This window comes from Haliaeetus albicilla, chromosome 13, assembly GCF_947461875.1.
Source record: "Haliaeetus albicilla chromosome 13, bHalAlb1.1, whole genome shotgun sequence".
NCBI classification, from domain to species: domain Eukaryota; kingdom Metazoa; phylum Chordata; class Aves; order Accipitriformes; family Accipitridae; genus Haliaeetus; species Haliaeetus albicilla.
Genome location: NC_091495.1, coordinates 5,777,566 through 5,804,823, shown reverse-complemented (window position 1 = coordinate 5,804,823; position 27,258 = coordinate 5,777,566). Strand labels below are relative to the sequence as shown.

General features: G+C 46.8%; 1 long non-coding RNA gene across 1 annotated transcript in view; it reads right to left on the bottom strand.

The window, feature by feature from the left end:
• Window positions 1–601: 601 nt before the first annotated feature.
• Window positions 602–27,258, bottom strand: part of LOC138688531 (uncharacterized) — a 36,605-nt gene continuing 9,948 nt past the window's right edge. Inside the window, exons 2-3 of the long non-coding RNA XR_011327390.1 lie at window positions 5,154–5,372; window positions 602–2,320 (exon numbers count right to left, since the gene is read on the bottom strand). This is a non-coding gene — a long non-coding RNA (uncharacterized lncRNA). The remainder of the gene's footprint in view (window positions 2,321–5,153; window positions 5,373–27,258) is intronic.

Genomic DNA, 27,258 nt, shown 5'->3' with positions numbered 1-27,258 from the left:
GGGGTATGGAGAGAGAAGCAGCGGGACCTTTGAATCCAAAGCTGCCGTTCCCTGGACTGATGTAGAGGGGACTGGATGGTTATTCCCCAAGGTCTGGGTAGGAGCCTGAGGGGGATACTGGGAAATCGGAGCTTAATTATTGCTGTCGCGGGAGGAGGCAGCAGCACTGGGACAATGGATGGGGGTCAGAGAGGGGACAGAGGAGCCAGCCTTACGTAAGCCATTTCTCAAAGTTACACAACGGAGAATAGCAATAACACTAATGCACTTTTACAATGCATTCCTACGGAGATTTAAAATGCCTTGGAAAGGTAAGTAAATATTATATCATAAGGTGGCAGATGGAGAACCTGGAGCAATGAGGAAATAAGTGACTTCTTTGTAACTGTAGGGAGAGTCAGAAGTGCGGTGGGGAGCAGAAGTAAGGTTTGTAGAACCCCCTGAACACTTGGTCACAGCCTCTTAAATGCCCAGGTCTGCTGGACAGGAGGAAAGCTGGCAGGTTAGGAAGAAATTTTCCCTAAATCAGGAAACAAATCAGAACAGAGAAGCACATTTTTCAAGATGGGAAAAGATGTTTGGTGAAAACAACAGAGAAGCATTTTGGGTTCCCAGGATTTTATTACCTTTTCTAGTGTGAGCCAAAGGATCCTGTCCAAGTTTCCAGAGATTATTCCTCACAGGAAAAGCAAAGCCCTAATAAAGGACATAGCAATTGCACAGTAAAAACAACAATAATAAAAAGATGTCTTTTGTTTAATCACCTGGACAGATCCAGTGTGATGCAAATAAAATGTGGGATAACAAGCTCCAAGAGACAGGTCACATTTACAGGGGCTTTTCAGGCCAAGGCAGCAAAAGTGAGGCAGAGTGAGGTGCTGGTGGGGAGCGAGGAAAGGCAGCGCTCCCAGTAGCACGCATCTGCCTATGGTCTTCATGGTCAAGCTGCTGTTTGTCATCAGCACCAGTGACTGTCAGGAGTTTTCTGCCCTCCCAGAAAAACTGTTCAAACCACTTGTTGATTTCCCAGTGATAACAAACCCGCCACCTCTCCTTACTGCCCCCCTGGGCTGGACTAGTCCCTTCGGGGTTACCATGGGGGGAGCGACCCAATCTTGGCAGCAATCACTGGATGCAGAGGGACCTCCATCCTGCAGAGGATGTGTCCTGTGCCTTCGAGCATGTCCGCCCCATGTAACGAGGAGTGCTGCCATCACCCCACCGGTCCCTGGCCACAAATTGCTGCATGCCGAGGACAGCCCCTGGCTGCCGCTGGGCTGGACTTGGAGTTCTTGGTCCACCCCAGCTGCTCTGCCTCCGCTCATCGCGTCCAGTTGCCCTTTTTCCGCCTGGGCCATTTGTGGTCCCCGAGCAGGCAGAAGACCTCCCTGCCTGCCTTTGGGTGGCTTCAGCTCACGTGTGGGAACCCCGGGCAGCTCCCGTGCCCTGTGTCCTCTCTCCTGCCTGCAGTACTGCTGTGAGCAGGACAGGTCGTCCAGGAGAAGTTTTAGCTGGGGAGATCAGATTATGTGGTTCAGGATTTTCCCTGCAAGACAGAAATTGAGCCTGCGTCAAAAACTCAGCTCTCGCTCCTCCTGGACTGAAAGGAGGGTTCAGCCATGCAGCCAGAGGTAATGTTGTACAGATCCGTACAACTAGTCCTGTGTTTTCTGTGTTAGTTTAGATTTCAGGGACTTATGAAAAAATGTCCTATGAAATGCAGTAACTAATAAATTTCTCCAACTGCAACATTTAGCAACCGTTCATGACTGCTGTGTTCTAACAGGTCAGTGAGCAGCCAGGCGTTACCCCCATTTCTGGATGGGGGGACCTATAGAACAGGACTGTTGCAGAAGATCGCTTTCTTTTCCAGAAGGGGTGGTATGTGGCCTCCTCCCCCGTTATATTCCCTCCACGGGCAATACTGCTGCCAGGAAGAGCCATGAACTCCCCTGGGTGGGAGGAACGGCACGACGGGCACATCTCCAGATCACCCTCCCTGGCTCGCTCCTCGGACAGGATTATCTGTGGGTTCAGAGGCGAGCAAGGTAGAAAAGCACCAGCCATGTCTGCTGGAAAGGCTGTACATGTGGCTGCCAGGAAGAATTTGGCTGTGATTACATGAAATCCAGTGCTGTTTGGTCAGCCCCAAGCTGACGCTCTCCTCTGCTCTGGCTCATCGTGGACAGGATCTGGCATTCTGGGCGAAAGTGAACGCAGCAGCTGAGGCTGGCACGGAGGGGACTGAGCCGCCTTCAGAAAAAGCATGTGGCTTTCCAAACATCTTGCAGTCCAAAGCAAAACCAGCAGTTCTGACGTGCTGTGAGCAATAAACAATGAGCTTTGTCAGCATGTCTAGAGGAAATGATAATTCCCGGAGTGTGGATGATGAAATGTTAACCAAGATGGAGGCTTCGGATAGCATTGTGGTTAGGAAAGCATATGTGCATCAGTGTGGAAGAGCTGACGCTAAGGCAAAGAGCCCTAACTAAGGCATAAGATCTTCCAGGTCTCTCAACTTACTCTGCAGTGGTGGTGTCTCCTGTTCCCTGCGTAAAGTGTAAAGCATTGCTAACACCGAAAGGGAGGTTTACACCGTTGTAACCAGCACCTGAATCCGCCCCTCTTGCTGCATGGCTCTTCATCACCTACCACTCAGCACTCAGGCCATTCAGCCCTCTGAGACGCACAGGTCTCGGTGCAGGTCAATTTACTATTGAACATGCATTATGAGATCGGCTATCTTTCTTTTCCATTCTTGGTACTAACAGGCAGCTCTGATTGCCCTGATCTTTTCAGTGTAATATAAAGCCTAATGAAATCAGTGGGAGTGTTTTTATAGGTTACGGTGACCTTGACAGAGACCTGATAGCCCTGTGCTTAAATATTTGGCAAATCTGTTGCATAGTTTCAAGACCAAAAAGTGTCAAGGTGTATTTTTCTCCTTTGATTGGAGGATGTTAAAACTATCCACTGCAAACCGTGTGGAATGTTTCCAGTCACACCAGCGATGAATAGCATTGACATGCATGTACTAGCAGAAAATAATAATAAATAGAATTGGAGAAAATGATGCAATTATTCACAGTAATAATGTTAATTCCATAATATCATCACTGTAGGGGTCTGTTGCAATAAATAACCTTGAGAGTTATCTTAGTGTGTGTGACAGAGGACATATGTGCATATGAGATCTGATTACACAATAACTTTTTCCCGATGTGCCTTATGAAACATGGAGCCTTGATCTCACTCTCCAGCCACCCATCCTGGGGTTGTTTTAAGAAAAATGACATTCAGTCCCATTTTTCAATGCTGGAGAACAAAAAAAGACTCAGTGTTCTGCTATGGCTAGTGTTACCCTCAGGCATTTCTGGCATGTTTCCGTTGTAAATTCATTTTATATGTGGCCAGGAAGTACAACATCTTGTTGCATCATGTAAGAAAATACCATATTTCTTCTCTGTTGCTCATTCCCAACCTACAGAAGCATCTGGTGGGAGCATGTCAGAAGATCTATCATTAAATGTAAGAGTTTCAGCCCACAATACAGTTTCATGCCTGAGTCTCATCTTGAAAGAACAAGGTCAAATCATATTTTACTTTTCTCCCTTTTCAGCTGTGACTTTGTATTGTGCTTCTCTCTTTTGAGCATGATAATGGTTTTCTTTTCTACCAAAAACTGTTTTTGCACTGTCACTTCTGGGCAATTTGTTTTTGGATGGAGATAAAAATTAACACTGCTGCTTTCCAGGAAAATCCTAGGGCTGTTAAGTTTCCACCAAAGCCTGGCCCACAGCTTAACATCTCCAAGTTTTGAGGCACCCTTAACAAAAAAATACAAAATACTACACAAGGAAAAGTAATAAAAGACCGAACATTCCAGTCTGCATGAGTGATACTCCAGGGCTTGTGATGATGGCTAACCACACTGTGGCATTTGCTAGAGGGGCACATTTGTTGGAGAATATGAAGGCTCATCTTTAGTGTCATAAACATGGGCTCTCTCCCACCTCTTGTTCCTTTCTCTTCCTCCCTCTCTGGACCAAGCCAACATCTGCTTCGCCATTCCCATCATTCTCACAATGGCAGCCCCCAAAAATATCTGTTGAGTGTTAGGAGGAAGGTAGAGAGCCATTTGCACAGCATAAAAATTACTTTCATTGCTCCTACTAAGCCAAGGTCCAAGCCACATAGTCCTGCGCACTGTCTACGGGCACAGTACCTGTCAACTCCCTGCCCCATACGTACAGATCTGGAGCTCTATGGTAACAGAATCGGATCACTTTTGCCATGCTCATCTCCCATGACCTGCCCATTTCTGTCTCCACACCTTGCCTCCCGCAAGGGTCTCTCTGTCATCTGGTTAATCTGGGAACTGAGGCATGGATAAGACAGGTTGCATGTCCCAGTGATCAGAGTGATTCCTCTGACATAAGCCTCACACTCCTAATAGAAGCAGGAAAATTTGAGAAAATACATCTGATGTAATTAGCGTAACCTTTCTGCCAGGTGGTTAAAAGCAGAGAAAAAGTCTGGATTTAATATACCCATGGCCCCTCTTGATAAAGAACTAAATTCCAATCTCTACTTAGAAACCTGAGAAAACTAAACATACCCTCCCCGAGAGCTCTTAAAGAGATGGATTTCCACCACTCACTTGCATTCCCAGATCTTTATTAGGCAAGAGGGAGCGCAGTCATAAAGCCAGGCAAAACCAGCAATGGCAATATACGTCCAGATAATGAGCAAAAGATCCCCCTTTTTCAGATCTGTTGGCAGGGGTCCACCGCCCTCCGTTCCCTCTCTCTAGTGAAAAGGTCCCCCAGGGAGAGCCCCATGGCTCCAGCACCTCACCCGGGGTCAGGACCAAGGAGCAGTCCTACACAAGGCAGTGATGGAGGACCCCAACTTTGCTGCCAGTGCTATGGTTAGAAGAGCTCTCAGCTGCCTGCACAACCACCCAAAGACCTGGTGATAACACACACTGATGCCCCACACCACCCTTGGGATGAATCAGGCCAAGTGGCACGGAGCTGCAAGGCAGGAATTTAGGTAGCAGAGTGCCATCAACCCACGTCCAGTTATCAACAAACTGGTGTTGGGGTATGGTCTATCCTCTTGCACTGCACCTTCTTTTACCCCACTCTTACCTCCTTGTAGAGCCTACAGGCAGAGGTGGAGGAAGAAGCGTTATTCCAGCCCGCTTTATGGCATGTTGTTAAAGCAATCCAGGTATGCGAAGGACAGACTGCTTTTCCTTCCCGTGCAACTGTGATGCTGCTGCCTTCGAGACACTATCATAAAAGTCAGGTGTCCACATCAGTATGTCCTGACCACAACAGTCCTTAAGGCTTCTGGGTCTCAGGTGGCTGGAAAGGAATAACAGTGGTTTCCAAAACTGTTTTATCTTCTCAGTTGTGCTTGACTGGGAGGTTGCATCATCCCATTTTTGGATGTAGGAACCTCACCTCTCCTGTCTGTTGGGTTGCTGTAACCTGCTCTGCCCAGTACTATACTTTCAAACTATTTGGAGGCTGCTGCTTCATGCTGACTAGGTTGTGCCCAAGGCAGTATTTACCATGAGAGGTATTTCTACATGTGTGCCATCATTTGCAACTGCTTATAAATGATTTGGGGCTGAAGATGTAAATGTTGATCTTCGGTCTGAAAGGCCTAGATGATTTAACTTGTTTAGTCAACTTTAGGAGACTGACAGCTTTTTAATTAAAAAATCTATTGCTCTCCCCTTCCATTCTGTCTTAGTGGGTCTGTTCGAAGTTTACTAAAAAACCCCAAGGGCTGGGTACTAATTCAGTTAGCTCTAGGCTGGATTCTTCACCACATTCAGCTACGTTCAAAACTAAGCATTACTCTTAGAGATGAAGCTGTGGAGTTAGAAATTATTGGGAAGGTGTATGTGGAAAACCCCTCAAAGTGTGAGGGATTTGGATGTTTTCCAGGTTTTGCATATTACAGCCTTTTGCCTGACTAACTTATACTTTGTGCCTATCCAAAACCTAGAAACATAACCAGAAAACCTAAGAGAACCCTTCTGAGACCCTTTAAACCTACCTTCCCTGGAAGAAAAGGGAGGTACTTTCTCTTGTCATGAAATTCCCCATTAAAACAATACATGGCCTTGACTCCGGAGCAAGAAGCAGCAGGACAGGAGTCAGGACTGAGGGAGGAGACTACATGGAAAAGACAGAGATAGCCCAAACAGCAGCAAAGAGGCAACAAGAATTGTCCATGGGCATTTATCAAGGCAGATTCGCTCATCTCTGCCTCTGTTACGTGCGGCTGATGCCCAGGGGAAGCGGTCAGAGCGTTACTCAATGTTTGGATAACACATCCAGCTATTCTCCTGGCTGTCCAAACACATCGTGTGACATGGACAGGGGTAAGAGAGTCTGTCTGGACAGTTTCAGCGAGGAACAGGACTCATCTTTCCCACCCGTATTGGGACGTTTCATTTTAGCTCTGTTCTTTTCTTTCTTTTTTTTCCCCTTTTTCCCCCCTTTTTTCCCAAAGGTGCCCATCCAAATGGCCCTGCGAGCTGCCCGTGCCGTGTAGCTGTTGCCTGTCGAGCAGCCGTCAGCTGGCAGGAGGCAGCGGGGCAGCTCGGCAGCAGCGGCTGCCGTGACCTCTCCGCTGTAGGGTTTGCACAATGCCCCAGGAACTCCGGGAACGGACGGGAACGCTGGACACGGGAGATATTCCTGGGGTCATTCCACACCACGGGAGGAGCCTGGATCGCAGCAGTCCTGGTAATTTCTTTCATTCATCTCCGCTGAAGTCAACAGTCAAAAGCAATTTTAAGCACTTGGATCACACAGAATATATAAATACCTGTACTCTGGCTAGCTGTAACAATTCAATGATAAGTATGACTCCCTGGTGAGCGAACAGGATATCACAGGCTTGTTTTATCTTCCAAATGGGTCAGAGTTGAATCTTTTTCTGGATTTCCACATTAATTTTGTCTTAACAGGTTAGGTTTTTACTTGGAGGAGGCATTGTTATAGTTCTCAGACTCACGATCGCAATGGAAACACCTCCAGATCTTCTGAATATATTTAAAATAAATTTGTTACCACCTGCAATTTGGTTCCACTTCCAATGAACGCCTTCATTTTTATATATAGATATAATTTAGGCTTATATATTCAGCATGTATTCCACATATGTAGATCCAGTAACCTTGAATCAATATGTATCCCTTCATGACTACTTTAAGGGGAATTAAATTAATTAACCTTTATAGGCAATAATGGCCTTTCCTGTGGTATCCCTCTTTGTGTACCATTATCTGAAATAATGAAGTTATACCCTTTGCTTCAGACATACTATTTTCAATAACAATATAGGCTTTGTTAGAGGCGATTTTAAAAGTCAATAATATCTTAAAAGAAGAGCAGTTTTGCATATTTTAAAATGGTGTGATTCTAGTATTTTTAAAAATTTCAACAGCCATTTACAAATGCTGAAAGTTTCATCTGACGGCTGGTTGAAAAATATGGAAAACACTGAAGTGAGTTCAAGAGTCAGATTATTTTGGCTAGTGTGACTATTTCTCTAGGCCTTAAAAATAAGGCAGTGGGATAAAACAAATTCTGATCTTAGCATTAGACTTGGAGGCAGAGTGTAATATGTGTGTTGTTCTTTCCAGCATATTTTGGCGCTTGTGCTCCATATACAAGGTGTATATATATATATAAAAATATATATTTATACACACATGCCCTCCACTTTCCTTCACTTGTATGTTCAGCTGAGCTGTGTTTGGACTTCAAAGGCCATGCATGCAAGCACACACGCATGTGTACATACGCTGACATAAATCCCGCTCTGAACATGCACATACAATAGATGCATAATTTGTGCTTATATTGCACTTGCTGCCTTGCTGAAGTCTTTCAATCAAAGATCTCAAAGCATTTGAAAGTCATTTCAGAATCAAATATCCCATGGGTGTAGCCATGAGCTGCTGGTATACCTTGTGCCCTGTTCATGATTTTCACTAGCAGTGTGCTCAGTTCTATGCCTCTCTGTATCCACACTAGACACATAAAAATTAAGCCTCTCATCACTGTTGCAAAGTGATATATTTATAAGTTGCCTAGTGAAGTGAGCTGATTCCCCCGGGTCCTTGCTGGTTAGCAGGGCTAGGAGCGACAGCCAGGAGTGTTACCGTCCTGAGCCACGTCCTCGTCCTCAGAGCAGGTGATCTCTCCAACATCTCATTTTGCCACACACTGCTCCTTTAGATTTTCATATCCTGCTCATCATCCTGAAACAGAAGGAAAGACATCTGAACCACCCTCAGCTCCAAAATGGGTTGCTCAGAACCTCCCAGGATTTGGCCCAGTTTTGTCCGAGGAGACACAAGTGCGGTGATCGTCAGCTGGGTGAATCCCAAGGAAGGACCACAGGATTTCTGTTAGACACTTGGATGAGCCAGGCACAAAGCTATCTGCATCCCAGGTCTGCTCTGAACATCACAGAAAGAAAAACAAAGTTTTAAATTTAAAAAAGAAATCTCATCAAGGTTAATCTTTCAAAAGCCGCAGTCCATCTGGATGTCTTCTTCCTTGGTATTAATTACGATGCCTTGCCCTGTAACCCCTAAGCCAAATATGAGTGAGACGTAAGCTCACTGCAGTTGTGTTTAATATTTTGCTTGCTAACAGGGCATCTAATCCACCACCAGCAGAAATTCATCAAGCCTCAGGGGCTACCTAGAGAACACAATCCCTCTAAATGAGCGGTAATCTCCTCCGTTGAATCTTCAAACTCATGAACTAGCAAGTGATGCTAAAGGCTCATTTGCTTTAGGAGCTCCCAGGGGTGGAGGGGACGACACTGCACCCAGCTCCCGGTGTAGCAGCGAGCACAGCCCTGAGATGAGTGCAGGCAACGCGGCAGATTCCTGGCATTTTTATTTTTGCGGCAAAGAGCCCTTCTTCCTTGGCTCACCAGCACTCTGCTGAAATTTGTGAGCCACATGAGCACCAGACTAAAAAGATCCCGCTAACGGTCTCGAGCAGTGAGATCAATAATAATTTCCACAAACTTCGCTCTTTCACATAACGCCTCCCTCCCCGCTCCCCATGGAATAAACAGTGGGCTGCAAGGCTGACATTTTGCAGATGCTGGGAGCGCAGGCAGTTCCGGCAGCGGGAGGAGAAGGAGGCAGCGTGGGGGAGAGGCACAGGCGACTGAAATTCATTACTTGGAGAGGTCGCGGGGGTCAGTGACAGTGGCACTGAATGGATTTTTCCAGCCGTTTCGAGCTGAGATTTGCAGTCTGTAATCTGAATGCTTTTATCTATTTCTGAAAATAGACAGGAATTTTTTCCACAGGCTGGTCCAATCTGGCCATGGAGATGCAGGGAAGGATTACAGGGATAAATTCAGGTTTTGTTAAGCAAGCGTAGCTTTTCCAAACCAAACATAGACAGCTTTCTCGCAGCACAAACACACGTACAAGAGTTCTCTTGTCGGAAGGACACATCCCCTTGTGCAAGAGATGAAAGCGCTAGGTGCCATGCGCAGCCCTGGAGCCCTTAACTCCTGTTTTGTACGTTGTTTGTCTCTCCAGGCCAGCTGTGCTAGAGCCAGCGAGGTCTCTCCAAAGCTGCAGAGAACGATGAAGATTTGTTTCCCCTGCTGAACGGACAAGTACTAGTTTACTCAGTGATTATTTTCTGTTTCACTCACATTTTGCTGCAGTTGAGCTTCCTCTCTTGCTTAGTCATGTCCTTTTCTGGCAGAGGTTTCTCTGAAAAGAGACCTGATTCTAGAAATTAGCCAGGGCAGGAACTGTCAGGTGGGTGTATTACAGCACTTTCAGGGATGAGGAATTGATAAGAAGCCAGCTTTATTTACTAACTTTTTTCCACCCGGAGCAGAAAATACAATGCTGGGGCCTGGTTTTGGTGTTACTAAGGCATTTCGATCTAGAAACTAAAGGATGTGCTTGGGTGTGTATATGCCAATGTCTTGGGGTAAAATACTGCAGGATAACAGGACCTGCAATTTTACAGCATCAACTGTGCTCTCAAGGTTTTACCATTTTCCCGGTGTCCTTCAGTCCCACCAGCCATGTCTCCAAGCAGCTTGCCCATCCTTGAGTTGTACGGTCACTCTCCTGCCTATCTCCTTCCAAGTGCTAGTAATGAACCAGCCACAATTTTCTCTTCCCTGCAGTTTAGCACCCCCACTTTGTATACAAAACTGTTATTACGAAGCATAGATCTACCCTTTTGGGGTGGAAAGACTTAGGTACTGAGATGTAAGCCTGCTCTCTCGGTCTGCAGGCTGGGGACGGCTCATTGATAACGGGAAAATGTTTGTGCGGGGACAAGTGCTGGGCCAGCAGATCGGGAGCTTTGCTTACCGTCCTGCCAGGAGGTGGCTCTGCCTAGCCATGCCCAGGTGGCAACAGAGCTGCAAAAGAAACACTCAAGAGCAACAATTCTAGAGAAAAGCGAGGGAAAGAAAAAGATAATTCGATTAAGCATCGCAGTTATTAATGACAGTAAAGCCTCTGCGGTGGGGAGGTATGAATCTGGATGGAAAAGAGTATACATGACCGGGGCCACGTCAGGGCAAGCAAGGGTTTGAAAACCATGCCAAGAGCTGAGCTGCTGAAGCATCCTGACAGCTCTGAAAGATGATGATGGGGAGTGACCATCCCCTGGGAGCCTCCTCAGCTGGAGATTCAGAAGGGGGAAAAGGTCTCTCAGGAGGCAGCCAGATCCACTGAGCTTCAGCTGTTTGACAGAGGTTTACATCAGCCCTTCTCAATGCAATGCAGCACGTCCATCAAAACAAAAAAAAAACCAAACAAGTAAGTGAGTGCAAAAACCCATTGGCATTCACCCATGCCCTTAACATTTACCAGCAGTCTCTCACCACCCTCCTGTCTGTGCATCTTGCCATTTGCCTGAGCTCAGAGCACAGTTTCATTTCAAGCCAACAGCAAGCACTGCCTGGGGGGGCCAAACGCCTTCAGATGCAGCCGTTCCCTGGCACAGAAGAGACATCAACAATTTCCCCTTGGCCAGCTAATTCTGACAGTAAAATTAGTTGAATCCGTAATTTGGAAATTAGGTGTCTATGATTTACCAAACAGGTCAGACTGGAGCTTTAAACATCGTCTTCTCCCAGACAAGGCAAGAGACTAAAAACAAACCCTAAGGAAGCGTTCAAAGGAATTTGCTTGTGGGGCAGGATGTCTGTGCAGATGGCAGCCCAATGCTGAGGATTTAGGTTGGTGCTTAGGCTCAGCAGACTCTCTGCACTTGCTTCTAATGGTCCCACCAGGTTGGCTTCCCTGTGCACCAGCCTTCCCACACTGGTGGTAGATGGGCTCTGCGCTATCAGACCTTCAGCGGGCTCTTCTGCCTCTCTCCCTGCTTTCCCCAGTAAAGAAATAATGGCAGACTCCTGTTCAGCCTTGTCTATTTTGGGATCTCTAGCAGTCCTACGGATAATCACTGTTATAAATGTTTACACTGATAGGAGACTGGCCCATATTGTACAGAGATAATAACAGTACAATTTGATATTCATGAGGTGCTGATGATCTCTAAATATAGAAACAGAGTAATTATTGCTGGCATTACAGGCTGGATTTCAAAAAGCAGATAAATGGAGAAATGGATATGCTATTTATTGCAGCTTCAACAGTAACAACAGGAAAGCTGTCTACCTTGATTAGGCAGGGATCAGACTGCAGAAGGCAGAGCTCATGGCAGAGGGGTGAAGGGCTGTGATACCCTGCCAATGGAAGGGAAACAGCACAGCTGTAGAAAAAAAATCTGAAAATGCACCTAATGCCAAGCTCACCCCAATGCGAGTGACAATGCAAGACAGCGATGAAGCAGGTTGACTGCACCAGGAAAACCTATTGTGACTGGAAAAAAACCACTGCAGACTTTTCTGCCAAAACTCCTTAAGGAAAGACGAAGCCTTTGGCCACTGTAATCGATGCATGTCTGCAGCTGGAGCAGCCTGCCAGGGTGCAGTGAGAGCGTGCTGAACCGAGTCCCCAACCGTTTGCATCCACAGGCAGTGAGCTTCGGCGTCTCTCCAATTGCACGAGCTGCAGAGTCACTCAAGGCTTGTACACGAGCTTGTAGGATGAGCAGGGTGCGTGGCATCCCTGCGATCGTTCCCCTAGCCTAACTTCCTTTGATTCATTTTAGGAACACTTAGCTCTTACTGACGACAACAAAAATAATGGGTACTTGGGTACTTCTGATAAACAGGCTGCTGGTTGACTACGGAGTCCTTCAGTACAGGTGCAGACACTTAGCTTCAGGCGTGCAACCTGGTATCACTGAGGAATTTTCCGGCAGAATCCCTCCTCTGTCTAACGTTGTGTATGTCAGGGTATGTGTGTTTGGGGCTGAGTCTTTCTTCCAGTCTCTGAAGGGTGCTAGCAAGGTTAGTTACCTAATGACTGGAAATATATCCATCTGTTTGGTAATGTGGCCTTTGCCGTCTCCACGCAGCAGTGGTACCCATGGAGCTGAACGCTGCGCTAGGGGCTGCCAAAGCCATCCAGGATCTAACGCTGTTTTGTGTGGCCGTTCCCTCCCACCCCTGTGAGGAACCTCACTCCTGGCTGGTGATTCCACAACAGACAAAGCCAGATTTGCTTCGACTTTGACCTTTACCACCACTGTGCTGAACAAAGCACTCACTGCTTTCTGTTGCTGTAGAAAAAAAACACATGGACTGTAGCCAGGCTGTTGCCCCAGAGAGATCAAAAGAAGTGAAGCCTTCAAACAGAACAGGGCAGGAGCTGTAGGTTCATCTGGGGTTTGGTTGTTGGTATGACTTTTGACAACGGTTTTCTGAAGTGAGATGAGGAAGGGATAGAAGTTACCCACGGCTTTCAGACTTTGGTCTGAAAGTTAATTGCAAAGAGGATGTTTCTAAGAGCAGTAATTCCTGAATCAGTCTCCTTATTAGGTGACTCTACAGTCCTAAGAGTCAAGCAGTAACCTGAACTCTAAATTTCTCCAAGGTTTAGGGAACTGGTGCTTGCATGTGAACTTCACATGGATCACCCCCGTACGTGAAGAACTAAAATTATTCACATGCTCTGCTGCTACTCTTCTGCCCTTCCTGTATCTTCTCTATGCATACTACTAGCCAAAAGGAGAGAGAGAGAGAGAAAAGAAGAGAGAGAATGGGGAAAAAAATAATCTAAAGAATTGCAAGTGAGTTAAAAAGTGGAGGTAACACTCTGTAGCATCTGTATGGTGTTTAATATGTTGCTGTAGGTATATAAATATTGACTAACCCTTGAAATGCAGTATAGTTAATTGAAGTGGGTTATTCTGTGTTGTTGAAGCAGAGGGAGTCAAAGTTCCCCAGCCTTTTACAGGTTTTTGTCAGACAACACCTCAGAGTTTTTACTTAAGTTTTACAACTGGGAAACCAAAGCACTGAGAAGCTACATCGCTCGGCCAAGGACCCACAGCAAGTCGCTGGCGTGATTTCCATGGGAGCTCAGCCTTGTTCTCAGTCACCAGCACACTCAGATGAGAAGGATCTTGGTTAAACTGGACGTGCATGGGGTTTCAAACTAGTTGTCCCAGCAGTGTGAGCTACATGGCTTTGGGGAAACTCTCCTGTTCTGTGCTTGGCTCTGTGTCAGTATCGTGGAGAGAATGAGTGGCTGTGACCAAGCTGGTGTCACTGCCTGGAGGTCACAGTATCTTGGCAAATGGACCCCGATCTCTCAGACAAGCACCAGGCTTGTCTGCACCAAATCAGCTCCCACACCAACAAATTCACTAGGCGTTTTGCTTAAATAACTGGCGGGGGATGTTCTCGTTGTTCAACATGTGTTTCAGTTGGATAGAAACCGCTCAGCCTGTAGGGAATCTGTGCTGTGGCAAAGGCGGATCAGAATGGTATTTTTTAATTAAAAAAAAAAAAAAAAAAAAGGCATTTCAAGCATAGTTTGTACTCTGCTTGGGGAGGAGCTCTCTGCCCCCGGGGAGTTTTCAGGATGCTGAGCCATGACAGCAGCTGTTGCTTCCCTACTTGCTGCTTTTAAGTAATATATTGCTCTCCTAGGCAGGTGACAATGGAGGCAGAGCACCACCTTCTCCAATATAATCCAAAGCTCCATGCGGTCTATTCAGGTTACAAAAGAAACCTCAAACTGGGATGCTGCTTCAGAGCTGTAGGACAGAGGTATTCACCCTGTTGCTTACAGGTCCCCAAGGGTCTTGGAGGAGCTCCAGGGAGTCCAGCACAGGGCACTAAGAAAAATGGGTACGCTGGCAGGAGGCTTGCATTCACTATGAGAGCAGTGCTGCTGGGAAATTTGTAGGCTCTACAAATCAAAATGTTAAAAAATGCAGCTCTGAGGTCTGCTGCTGTAAGCTTTGTGAAGTAAAGACAAATCACCAGTCTCTAGGGACAATACTAAATTTTGTGTAAGGGAAAAATTTGACATTCATTCATAACTTCCAGGTTTTTCCAATTCCCATTTGGTCACAGTTCAAGGTTGTGCTTCCCAATTGCAACTCTTTACTGTTGGGTTTTTTTCTCCCACAAAATATGAATTTTGTCCTGATGAGGTCAATGATTGGAACTTTTTATTCAAGAAGCTTTTCTTCTCAGTCACAGACGGCCGTAGGCCTAGCAACTACGCAAGTCTGAAGGTCACCAGTGTCCTGTGGCGACAGTCAGGGTTTCTCACCAAAACCAGTTCTCTGCGCCTGAGACCTGGTCCACCCCCGCATCAGTCCAGTTGCGTGAAACCGAGGGATAAAATGGAAGTGAAATAGGAACGACACTAGCGTAACAGGTCCCAGGAGCTACTCTGGCAGCGTTTTATTTGGTGCATGCTCTCTGCCACGGTTGGTCTTGTCTTTTATAGTTGTGGCTAAGAGGTGGTAATTTCTGGGGCTTGGAATAACTCATCATTTTTTAAACAGCTCCTCTGAAGCACAGTGCAGAGGAGTCAAGCCACGTGTTGGAGAGGAGAAGAGAGCTAAGAGAACAGGAGAGGGTTAGGGTGGAAAAAAGGTGAGAACCCCATATCTTCCCTTCCCACCCGACTTGTCTGATGTGCATTACAGAGAAGTATGTCAAAAGCATGTCTTCACATGCAACTGCAGGTCAGTTTGCTGTTTAGGACAATGAGGGTGGGAAGTGGAAATAATCGTTGTTTTTAGCTCGGATGAACATGTCCAAACCAAACCTTCACAGCTATCTTTCCTCATAACTTTTTCCACTTCCACTACCTGCAACTCTCCCTTTGGAATGAGCGGTGGAAACAGTCCTTGTGGGTCGTGAGAAAGGATCAGACCTCTAAACATGTTGTTATTCCTGTTTTCCAGCTTTCGGCACTCACAAAAACAGATGATTAAATAGAGTAGGTAGCAGTCAACTGATCCAGCTCTCCCGGCAGGTACAGGGAGTTCTCTGCAGAGGAGCAAAACTGCTGGAGTTGACATTTTCCCTATTGCAAAGTCACTTGTTATTCTTTACAACCAAAGAAATGCAGATGCTGCAAAGAGGCTTCACCTTACTAGAACACCCTTTCTTGCATTTTTGTTCAGACTTATTACTAGATACCTTGTCTGCATTGCCCTATAACAAACTTATGAGCAAATTAGCATCTCTCATACTTTAACAAGACAGTTTGGGGTTTTTTTTTACCCATGTAATTATACAGGAACTAAGAGAATGGGCTTTGACTTTGATCCAGGTTTCTTCTCATGAATAATAAAATAAACATCAATAACCACATTCACACATCCCCCTTATCTAGTACAGGCAATTTTGAATTTATGATAGCCTTCCCCTTAAAGAAAAAGAACTGAAAATAACTGTGAAGTTTGTGTCTTTCCTCCTGCAGCCCACGGAGCTATGAGGTCTATTAGATACAGACACCAAAGTTCATTTGCTGCTGATGCACAATCACCCCTCTCAGTGAGCTGATCGGTATTTTACTTCCCCTCAACCATTTAGAGCCATCATGGCAGTATTATTTTCAAAGCACACAGGTATTTTCTGGAAAAGCATGTGAAACACATGACACACTCATTGGAAGTTTTAACTTGCTGCTATGTTTCCATTCCCTGTGCACACTCCAGGGAGAGCCCTGCGCGGTGCGGAGGTGATGAAACATGCGCCTGGTCAGGAGGGGGGACCAGGAGAAGGCAGATGGCAGAAAGGAGCCTGCAGAGCCTGTCCTGGAGCTCTCTCAGGTGGCTTCAGGAGCCAGGACATTAGGAGAAATGAGGGAAGAAGGGAAAATACAGCAGGCAATTATTACAGGAGGGGCATTTTGCTGTCTCTGAAGGGACAGGGCTTTTGGCTTGCAGGAGGAATGGGCCCCCTTCATTAGCTTTCCCACTGTTCTTCATGACTTCATCTGTTGAGCACGCTCCTTGGTTTCTGCTGGGAGAGGAGATGAAGTCACTTATGAGGCCAGGATGGGGAGAGGACTCAAAGGCCTCTCTTGGAGGAACTTCCCATGGAAGAGTCCAACAGACACAGAGACGAGAAAGTTTCAAAGTAAATCAATATTCAACTTAAGAAATGCATAAGACCTCCTAAAGTTAGATTCCACGACAGCCTCGGCCACCAGGTCTGGAGCAGGAGAGGGCTCAGCAGAGGGTACGCTGGTGCCAAGCAGGAGCAGAAACCCAGGACAAGCACGCAGAACACCAATCTCACACTCCGGTAACAGCCTACAACTGACAATGACATGGGGAAACAAGTTACACCAGCCCCCAGAGACAGAGCCTGAAGGAGGGACTACAGGTTTCCAAGCAGTAGTACAGTCCATCATGTCTCCACTCCCACGTCACCATAGGGATACTTCTACCCCCAACTCCACTACCCCACTGAAACACGAAACACCTCCTGGCACTTTTGAGCGCTGCCCAGCAGGACTGGTGGTGAAAATCAGCCTTTATGAAATGCACGGCCATCCCATGAAGCGTGCCATTTTGCTTTGGAAGTGGTGCCACTGTTCTCAGAGATGCCAAACCCATCACAGCCTTTGCTGTGCACACGGGTTTCACCGGCTTCCGGTGGTCCCCACTGCAGCAGCACCAGGACTACTAAACCGACTGGTCCAGGCAAGGTGTCCCTGATCAGACCCCCCTGTACAGATGCTTCAATGCAGCCATTACTTTGCACTACCTGAACAGAAAGTCAAGGTCTGGCAGCATTAGAAGACAAACGGCCAGGGTCACTCAGTATTCCTTAGACAACACTGCAGATACCACAGCTGCGTTAGGCACCTCTGGCAGCCCCTGGGACAGTGAGGAGACGATAAAGTTGCTTGCAAAACTAGCAGCAGTGCTGCTCGTGTACATGTGCAATTGGGAATCATCCTGCTATAAAGGGAGAGTTTAAAAACAGCCAAACATTTTTCCTTTGTTCTTTATTTTTCTGCCATGACACGATGCAAAAAGCAATGTTATACAGATGGTCAACAAAGAAGCTGTGTAACAAAGGAGAAAAGCGGTTGTTCTAAAACATCTGACAGGGATCCATCACGACTAATCAAGGGCCAGAAATAAAAGTGACCCCCACAGCGCTGGTGGGGCGAGCTGGGAGCCAATTCCCCAGTGTGTCTTATATACCATATCAAAAGGCTACCTGAAAATTCCTCACTGGAGTCAGCCAAATTATTCAGGGACTTCAGCCAACTCAAGTATCTTCTGCTTTATGAGCCTTGAGGACCCTAAGGCATGCGCACCGCTCCTATTCTCTGCAGTGGATTCAGACGGGCTCTCTGCTATCTATATTTATCACGATCCCCTCAGGAAGTGCTTTGGCAGGATTTTGTAATGAAAACCCTGCCCAGAGCACTCTTTGGCATGCAGCGAGCAGCCTTAAAATAGCGCAGTGACATACTGCAATAATTACTCATATTAACACTCTTCATTGTGCTGTGTGACGCTTTGTCCCCATCGCCTGGCTCATCCCACCGCCCGGCACGTGGTGGGACGGCAGGGAAGAGCTGGCCTTTCCTAAAAGTCAAAGTCCAGTGCCAGGCTCAGACCCGAGCCCCTGAAAACCACGCGGACCCGACTGCGGTCTCATCCGTCACGCCAACAGAGAGCCGACGCCAATGCCCCCATTTGCCTCCAGATCCAAAGTTCGCAGGTGTTCAGGCAGGATATTTTGGCTCCTCTCCAGCCCATCAGTGTTGTTTGAGGAGAACGTTAACAAAAATAAGCGTAAAAGCCCAACCAGAGGATAACTTTGAACCCACACTATAGGAGCAGGCTGCTTACTTGCCAGCTACATGCTGGCTTCCAGTCTAGCCCCCACTTTCAGGTTTTTATCCTCTTTGGAGTAAATCTTCCTGAACTGTGCTAACAATACATCTCGTTTTACCTTAAATAGTAAGAAAAAAGTAGTTTTCAGTCAGAAGAGGGATGGGGAAGTGGGGACAGCTTTGCTTGAAGTTGATAGAACCCTCGAAGTTTCTGTATTTTTGAGAAGAAGTTTTTCTCTGTTCAAAAGAAAAAAAACCTGCCTGAATTGCTTGAATTGTGAATCTTGAGCATCTGCAGTGCATTTTTTCTGTTGATGACAAAATGAGCTTTTGAGAAACGACTTGCTACTCATGCCTCTTTACCTAAACTTGCTGGATTTCAAGAGCTCAATCTAAAACCCATGCAAGTCAGTACAAAGAATCCTGAAGACTTCAATGGGCTTTGATTAAAACCTCAGGTCCTCTAGGACTGCTCAGGGTTCCCCACAGTCATGGTCCACATGTGTCAAGAAGACACAGTCCTATAATTACAGAGGCCAGGAGCTCTGAACGGATACGATGTAACTGTTTAATTACAGCTTCACAAGGAGAGATAACAGTGCGGTCCCTTCAATATACTCTGATACAGAGAAAGAGAAGTTATGGCACGAAGGCTCCTTTCAATCTTTATTTTCCGTGAGTGTACTGTCACTTTGGGGAAAATTAGCACCTGATAAGACACATCAGTTCATTTGCTGGTACGATGTGATTGCTGCGGAAAGACACCCCACGTACACTATTTGTGTACGCTAGCCCTTTGTACTTCCATAGTGTTATCTAAGGAGCTCCAAGCCCTTCCTGAAGCTTCGCCGTGCCTGCCTAGGAAGTTACGACCGCACTAACATCTCTCCTCTGCCCCCCTTTTTAGGCTCAATGAATTCAAAGATGTGGAGAATTATCAGGGCATTCACAAAGAGCAAACTATGACTGAAGGAACAACCGCAAACGGAATCAACACATAAGGCTATTCTTTTCATTAAGAAAACTTGTTCAGGCCACATGAGTTAGCGAATGTGCTCACAACCACTTCTGTAACTATGATGCCATGGAAAAATACTATTCCAAGAAAGCATCTGGCTAAATACAACAGACTCCCATTAAACGATCCTACACTTTTGTCAAACTGCAAAACATCTTTCAGAAGATATCAAAGAACATTTTCCAAAGCTGCCTTCCTCTAGCGTGTCATCAAATCTACCCTGAAAGCACAGCTCGGCAATGAACTCAGTATCTGAATTTGTAACGGGGTAGGTATCTGCCAAACGTATCGTCACCAGCAAACAATGCACTAGTCATATGGATTTTTTTTCCATGCACCAGCCATTATTAAAGCTTTCTCAATTAATTCCGTGGTCTCCAGGACCTTCTGCCAAGGTCACCATTCATGGCTGAAAGGGCTGCTCACTGAGTAATGAACACAAACTTCTCTGGAGACTTTCTTGTAAGCTGTAATCAAACACAATCTTCTGTTAATTGCTTACACATACTTGATGCATTAACAAGGGGAGCTTTAAATATGTATATATATATATAACCAAACACAACTGAGGAAGGCAAAGCTTAGATATTAGCACCATACGAGTATTCTGTTGATGACTTTTCTATCAAAGCCAGATCTGATTAGTGACATGGGGGAAATGTTTTATTTGGAATAAAGCCTTTGCTTCAGAAGACTGTGTCTCAAATGCAGTGCTGGACGGCTACTCTTATTCTAGCATAAATTCTTGCTTGTGAGAAGAGGTCAACAATAGGCTTTTGCCCTAATTACTGCTCTAAATCTAGCTGTCTGCTGAATATTCACTCCTAAATGTCTGACTTTGAACCAGACTGGGTTGGTTAGTCACAAAGACTGCTCCTTTGAAGTGCAACTCTCTAGGGCACAGCCTGCCTTACCACACGCAGAAGAGTAAGAGGTCTAAGGAAGCGCTGTCAGGAGCAAGGAGGCCCTCACCAAATCAAAGCAACCCACTCACATAGCATCCCACTCACCCATAACATTGGGTTATTCGAACTTGTGGAAATGCTGCTACTTAAAACTGATCAGACAGCTTGGCAATTTTGAGGGATGGCTCTCAGCCCTACCTCAACGTGGCCTCTGGCTGAACGCAGGCTGATGGCACAGCTGACCAGCCTGTCACTGGGCTAAGCCACAGGTGAGCTCCCCTCCACAAAAACTTCCTCAGCCTGACTTGTGATCCAGAGGAACTGATAACTTCTGCTGAAACACAGCATAGAGCAGGAGATACCACTGACAGCTCCAGGCATTAGCAGAGCTCAGCAGGAACCCAGGAGAGGTCAGTGGAACATCTGCCCTGGTCTCAAATGCCAGAGTTACACGAGGGAGCCTGCTCAACTCTGAGCTTTCCTCTGCTGCTATCAGTCCTCTGCTCTTAAGGGCACTTAACTTACTCATAAAATAAGAGCTTCTGGAGACAGCACATTTTGGTATTCAAATGTCTCAGGTGAGACTATAGGCCACGCTTCTCACACCAAGTAGGCAAGACCAGGCATCTTTAAATGTCTTAGAACATTGCTTCTGATCAGTGCAGAGGGGCAATCTCTAGTCTCCAGGAGGAAAACCAGCGGGTGCAGTGATGGAGAACTAGCAGAGCCTACCAAAGAGTCACACGTTTCCCTCTTTTTCACTTTTCCCCTTTAGAGACACTGGTGCATGAAGACTGCCCAGAGAGTAAGTTCAATGGGTACTACAGCTTTGAGAGAGGATTGGATCAAGGTCCTGGAGAAAAATAAAAGAGATCCCTAGGTCTCTTCTCCTTGCTTATGCTTTATGGTCCTTCTGTAGGTTAAGTTAACAGGTTTTTCTAGGTATGCCACAATCCATATTACATTATTTTTCCATTGCTAGTTTCAAATTATACTGCTTCTCCCTCTAAGCCCATAAAGTTCTTTTTAAAAGCTCATAAAATTTCACCTGTGTACATTTATGGCTCTCAGGATATGAACTAAACTCAATTGATTTAGCTATATTTACCACTGCTGAACTTCACGCTGTATTTCACCGCACTACCTTTTCAGGAGGAATAAGTCACTTCCTCCTCCTTTCCTCTTGCTGAATTCTTCCAGTGCAGCCACTGAATCCAGAAGACTAATCCAATTTTTTCCCCCTTTTGTTGGAAACACACCAATACAATTCTGGCTTAAAATGTAAATAAGTGTGCCTACACTGACAGATAGCTTAGTTTCCTACCTCTCTCCCAGGCCCTAAGTCTGTGATCATCTATACCACATATCCATAGAGCCATAGAATAGTTTGGGTTGGAAGGGACGTTTAAAGGTCATCTAATCCACCCCCCCTGCAATGAGCAGGGACATCTTCAACCAGATCAGGTTGTTCAGAGCTCCGTCCAGTGTCACCTTGAATGTTTCCAGGGATCAGGCATCTACCACCTCTCTGGGCAACCTGTTCCTAGTTTGCTCAAAGTACTTCCTTCCAGAAGGAAAAACGAGCACAGCTTAAGGGACTGTAACCCAACATTTCCCATGAGGCAGGCAATGCAGGTGTGTGGAAAGCCCCAGTTTTGGTCCCTTCTTCTGGGCTGGTCCTTCAGTGCTCCTCTGGGACCCTCCACACTAACCTCTTCTGAATATCCGCACGCGATAACTCAGAGCATGCAACACATACCATTAGCATCACGTTATGAAAGCACCAGCCTGTCTGGTTACAACACCCCCCCACACATTTCTTCAAGCTTTTGGGGCGGGGGGGAAGAAAGAAAAAAAAAAGAAACCCACAGAAAAATAATAACGATGTGTCAAGGCCATAACTTGTGGCCCAGGAAAGACCTAAGCCAAGAGCTATGCAGCGTGGGTGCAGCCAGGCTGCTCCAGAGGGACTCAGCCTTCAGCAGTATTGACACCATCCACTACATACCCCTGTGGTTTGGGGACACCCTGAGGGGTGGCTGCCTTCAAGAACAGATACAGCCAACAAGAGAGTCCAAATGTCAAACCCAGCTCCAACAAGCACCCCAGACCATGGCAGCACCTTGCAGACCTCAGCTCTGAAAAGCCTGAGGGGCTTCCTTGGTCTGGCAAACCTAGGTCAGGTCTCTCTTGGGCTTGTCAAGGTTGGACAAAGAGGCCTTAGCCAGCAGAAGACCGACAGCAACCGTGCCTCTAATGCTGACAGAAATTAGCACCCATAAAATAACGTGGTAGCCAGGCGTAAACACAAAACTAGAGGCAAAGTTTATCTAAACACATTAGAGTTGCCATGATTTCTTTTCCCATTTTAGACAAGACCTTGAAAACAGTTTTGATCTCTAACCCTTTATTTCCTTTATGGCTGGAACATGAAGTAAATCAACATTTTGGGATCGCCAAAATATTTTGATTTGCTTTTGCTATTTGCTTATAAAAATGATTGGAGTTTGTCAGAGGGAGTGGAAGAGCTGGGTTATTTTTTTGCTCCTTGGGGAAGGAATGAATTTGCAGGGGCCAGAACAGGAATTGGCTCTAGCCTTTCCAGCTTTGTGGTTCACACTCTTTCTTGGTTTCATAGTAAATTGTTGCACTGGGCTGGAATGATCCAGCGCTGCTTGATTTCTCACAGCCTTGTGACTTTGAAGCAAGTGTTCAGCCCTGGTAGCCTCACGCCTTGGCAGTGGTCACCTCTGCGCAGCCCTGACGTCCACAGAAGGAGCACAACCCCTCTCCCACATGGACCTTGTAGGGCACACGGCTCCCACGGCAGGAAGAACAGTGGCAGTGGCCATGCAGAGGCATCCTACATGATGGATGAGGACCACCAGCCACCTGCTCCTGAGAGGGAGGCAGCAAGTCCTGGTTGCCACTGAAAGCAGAAAGCTGATTGACTTCAGTTAAGCATGTTACACAGGATGAAGTCTGATGGAGGGAAAAAAATCACCCCAGTGTGGAAGCTGCTTCTTTTTCTTCTCCTAAGAGACAAAAAATTATGCACTTGTCCTATCCAGAGAGATCTGAAACAAGGACTGGGCTGAAATCAAGGCCCCAGCTATGAACATCCCTGAAGTTTAGGAGAGGATCTCCTCTCCTAAGATGGGCCATCTTAAAAACCCTTCTATAATGGCCAAACTGAAGTCCTAGATTCCAAGCAGAAATGAATTTGAGAACATTACACCCAGATGCGGGTCTTAATTTAGCAGGTTTTGGTTGTGGGAAGTTACTGGTCTGGCACATGAGACCTCAAAACTCACTGTTTTTCTTCAATATCACATGCACTGAGACACCTCAATACGAAGACTCTCACCCAGGATAGTTTAAAGTGAGAAGAAATAAAATCAAACATGGAACTGTCATCTTATTTCGTTTTATACAGCAGATACTGTGTGTGTGAAAAGCAGCACAGCTCTCCTATTGACAGTCTCGCACTTCTGGTCATGCTTCCTGGAGGCAGGTGATTCACTGCAGTATCTTCTGCTCATTTTGTATTGTTGTTTTAAAGGTCCTATCATTTTCTTTAGGGAAGAGATTGATTGGCCTTGATAAATGGACCAACAGGCCTTTCATAAGAGATCTCACAGGCGGTTGTACCTGGGAGCACGAGGCCAGCCACACTCATCAGGTCACGGTGAGGTGCAGCCACCAGCAGTGTAGGCACAGGAGGAAAAACATCACCTGCTGCTCTCCAAAGTCTTTCCTTGAGTCCTGGGGCCAGAGGCGTCATCTGTACTGCAGTGCTGAGATGATGGGGGTCAGCCTGGTCCAAGTTGAGGGCTGCGTATGGGCAGTCAAAGAGCACCTAGTCCAACTCTGACTGCTCTTCACAACCTCCCCACCGGAGGTTATCACCATCTGAGATCTGCTCACTGAGCTACTCATGGGAACGCTGCCTAAGCCACCTCTCTCAGAAGACATCCTCCTCTCATAAAACCCAAGAATTTGGCTATTTGCATGAATGTGGTTCAAATTCCTTGCGATCCTTTGCAGATAGCCACACCATGAGCAGATCTAAAGGAATAAAAATGTTTAGCGAAGGTAAGTGATGGGCAACCAGATGCAGTAATTTCTTCAGCAAGTAGAGGTGCAGCTGGAAAAAACATATGTCCGCACAGATGTGGTACCATCCCCTCTGCCACTGCTCTCCATCATGTCCTCCTCACACAAGCAACGTCCTCCTGCTTTAAGCTAACATCAGTGTACCGAGTCACTGCTGCAATGCCATCGTACGCACAGACTGCACTCAGCTCTGTCATCTGCTGTACCTGTTGGTCATCTCGAGCAGGGTGGGCAGCAACATCTTACCTTAGCAAGACTGCAAGATTAACCAGTGCTTGTCTGTCAGAGCTACTCCCAGAGCTGGATACGTTTTCCTAGCAGAACTATAGGTCCCGTATCATACCTCCGTGCCATCGAAAGGCAATGAGGCTTTATCTGCAGTCCGTGCCGACAGACACATGCGTGCTCTTTCGGTACGCCAAGCCAGCTGGATGGGAACCAGGCTAACAGGGGCTACGTGGCTTTCAGTCTGAGCTGGCTCACATCCTCCCAGTTCAGTGCGCAGGCAGTGCAAACGCATCTGCCCGCAAGAGACCATGTAGGCAGAGAAAGCAAGAGGCAGACAGGGAGCGGTGAGGCAGTGTTAGTCTCTTAGAAAGCACCTAATGATCTCTGGAATGAGAGTTTCTGTGAAAAGTTAGACTCTCTTCACCCTGTTCTCCCTGTGGTCCCAATCTGCCCTTCTTTACTGCTAGCTGTTTTCAAGCTGGAGGCAGGTGAACAAATAAGCATGTGGTATCTGAAGCTTTGATAAGCAATGTTGCTTACATGATAAAAAAAAAAAAAATACAAATTAGTCTCTTTCTCCATTTTTAAATCAGCCCAAACTAAAGAAAAAAAATAAATTTTCCCCTCTCAGTGGAAACTTCTTTGACACATTTAGGTTAATAAGTCCATTTGATAGATGACTTATCACTCACGTTCCCATTTCCTAATCACTCCCTTGTCTCACAGCCACCCTGGCTGAAGACTGATGATAGCTTCTAATAGCTGCCGCAGCTGCCTTGCTCCTGCCAGCGCTGGGCATGGCACCGAGCGCTGCGGTCACCGGGGCTGGGGCTCTGCATCCTCCCTCTGCGGGGCAGCCACGGCCCGAAACCCGGCTGGAAATAGCACCTGCTCCTGGGAACTGGATGGTGGACATTTTCACCCTAGTTAATAGCCTTGTATTTTTAGAGTGGTGGAGGAAAGTCTACAGCAATGCTTTGCAAAGAACGGCGGTTTTAGAGCAGCACCTTCTGCGGGGCAGCTCTCCATGGGATGGGTGAAGAGCACCCTAGACCCATCGCTGGCCTTAGAGCTGGAAATCAGCCCCATGGCTCTCTGACCAGGTAGGGTGTCTGTGCGAGCCCAGCTTGGGGCGAGGAGGAGAGCGTGCAGGTCATCCTCGGTGCTGGGCCTTGGTTGAGGAGCACCCATGGGTGAAGCGTGGGTGGTCGCAGAGCCTCCACGGAGGGAGCACCAGAAGGCCATGACCCAACTTGCAGCCACCACTAGCTTGATGAGCAGCTCGAAGAGCGGCCGAAGCCGTACCCGTTAACTACTTGCACATTGCGGCTGCTGTGATGGATGATCCCTGCGAAGGCAGGGTGGGCTGGTGGTGCCTGGAGACTTCCACAAGTGTTCTGCCTGCTCTGTCACCCTTCCCATGGGTTTCTGTTAGGGCAACACAGCTCCTTGCCTTCCCTGTTCGGGGCCCTGGGCACAATTTCACACATGGTTCCTATCTCAACAGGCCCCTGTTATCAAAGGGAAGAGGCTGGTATCACAGGGAAGAATATGGATTTTGTGGGAATGAGCTCTGCTTTGTTAGAGGCCATCCAGCAGTGGAAAACACAAAAGAGAAAGTGCGGGGAGGTGCTGTGCTGCTGCCCCAGGGTAACGCCAGCTCCGAGCCATGCTTCGGTCACCCAAATAAGCAGGCAAAGATGCAAAGCTGGACGAAGCTGCTGCCTCTGGTCATGGGCTGAGGGATACCAGCATTTCCCAGGACAAAACAAGTATGGTGTACTCTAGCTGAGGGGAACTGCACCTCCACAAGTGTTTTTTCTCAAAGGCTGTACGCAGAAGCACTCTCACGCAGCAGCTTAAGAGACAGAGCTGCTGGAGACCCATCTGAATCTTGCACGTGTCTGATCCTTGCAGCATGTTTTTTCTTGCAGTGCTCATTACACCAGAGACAGAGGCTTTTCATTTCAAGCAACTCGTCGTTTAACACACCTTGTTAAATCTGCTCTGGCATCAGAATGGGAGTTTGGGGATGCCCAGTCCCAGAAGCAATGCTGGTAACTACACTCCATGACTATATTTGATTTGATTGCTTTTATTAGGCTTCCCCTTCCATCCTTCCTCCTCAGTCCCAGACTGGGAAGTGGGACACCTGCCCAAGAGAGCACTCTGAGAAAGGGGAGGTCCCTCCCTTGGAGACAGGACTGTCTCTCTGCAGCACATTTGTTTAACTTTCCCATAAAAGAGGCTGGCAGAATAAAGCGGGGACTTTTCTTCAGCCTTAGTGACAAATGGGCCTGCTTAAAAGAAAATTCAGTGTGCCCAAACTCATAAAATCTGAGAATTTGCACATAAAATTTAAACCCATATCTGGATTATGTTTTTCAGAATGGTTTCTGTACTTTCACTCAACTGAACCAAGCTCACCAGCCTCAGAAGTCACACTTTCCAACCTGTGACTTGGACCCAGCTCCACGGAGGAGAGCATTCTCTGTGCAGGAGGAGTCACAGCACTGAGCACAAGCATGGGTGGAGGCAGAGACTTCTGCAAAACACGGCTACGCTTCAGTTCCTCTCCTGTACCCAAACATTTGGGCCTGTACCCCTTTCCATTTCAATTTCCTACACCACTTCCCTTACTCAAATGAGCACATCAGGTACTCGTGGTCATCTCAGTAAAAGCCCATATGCATAAGTCACCCTGGAGCCAG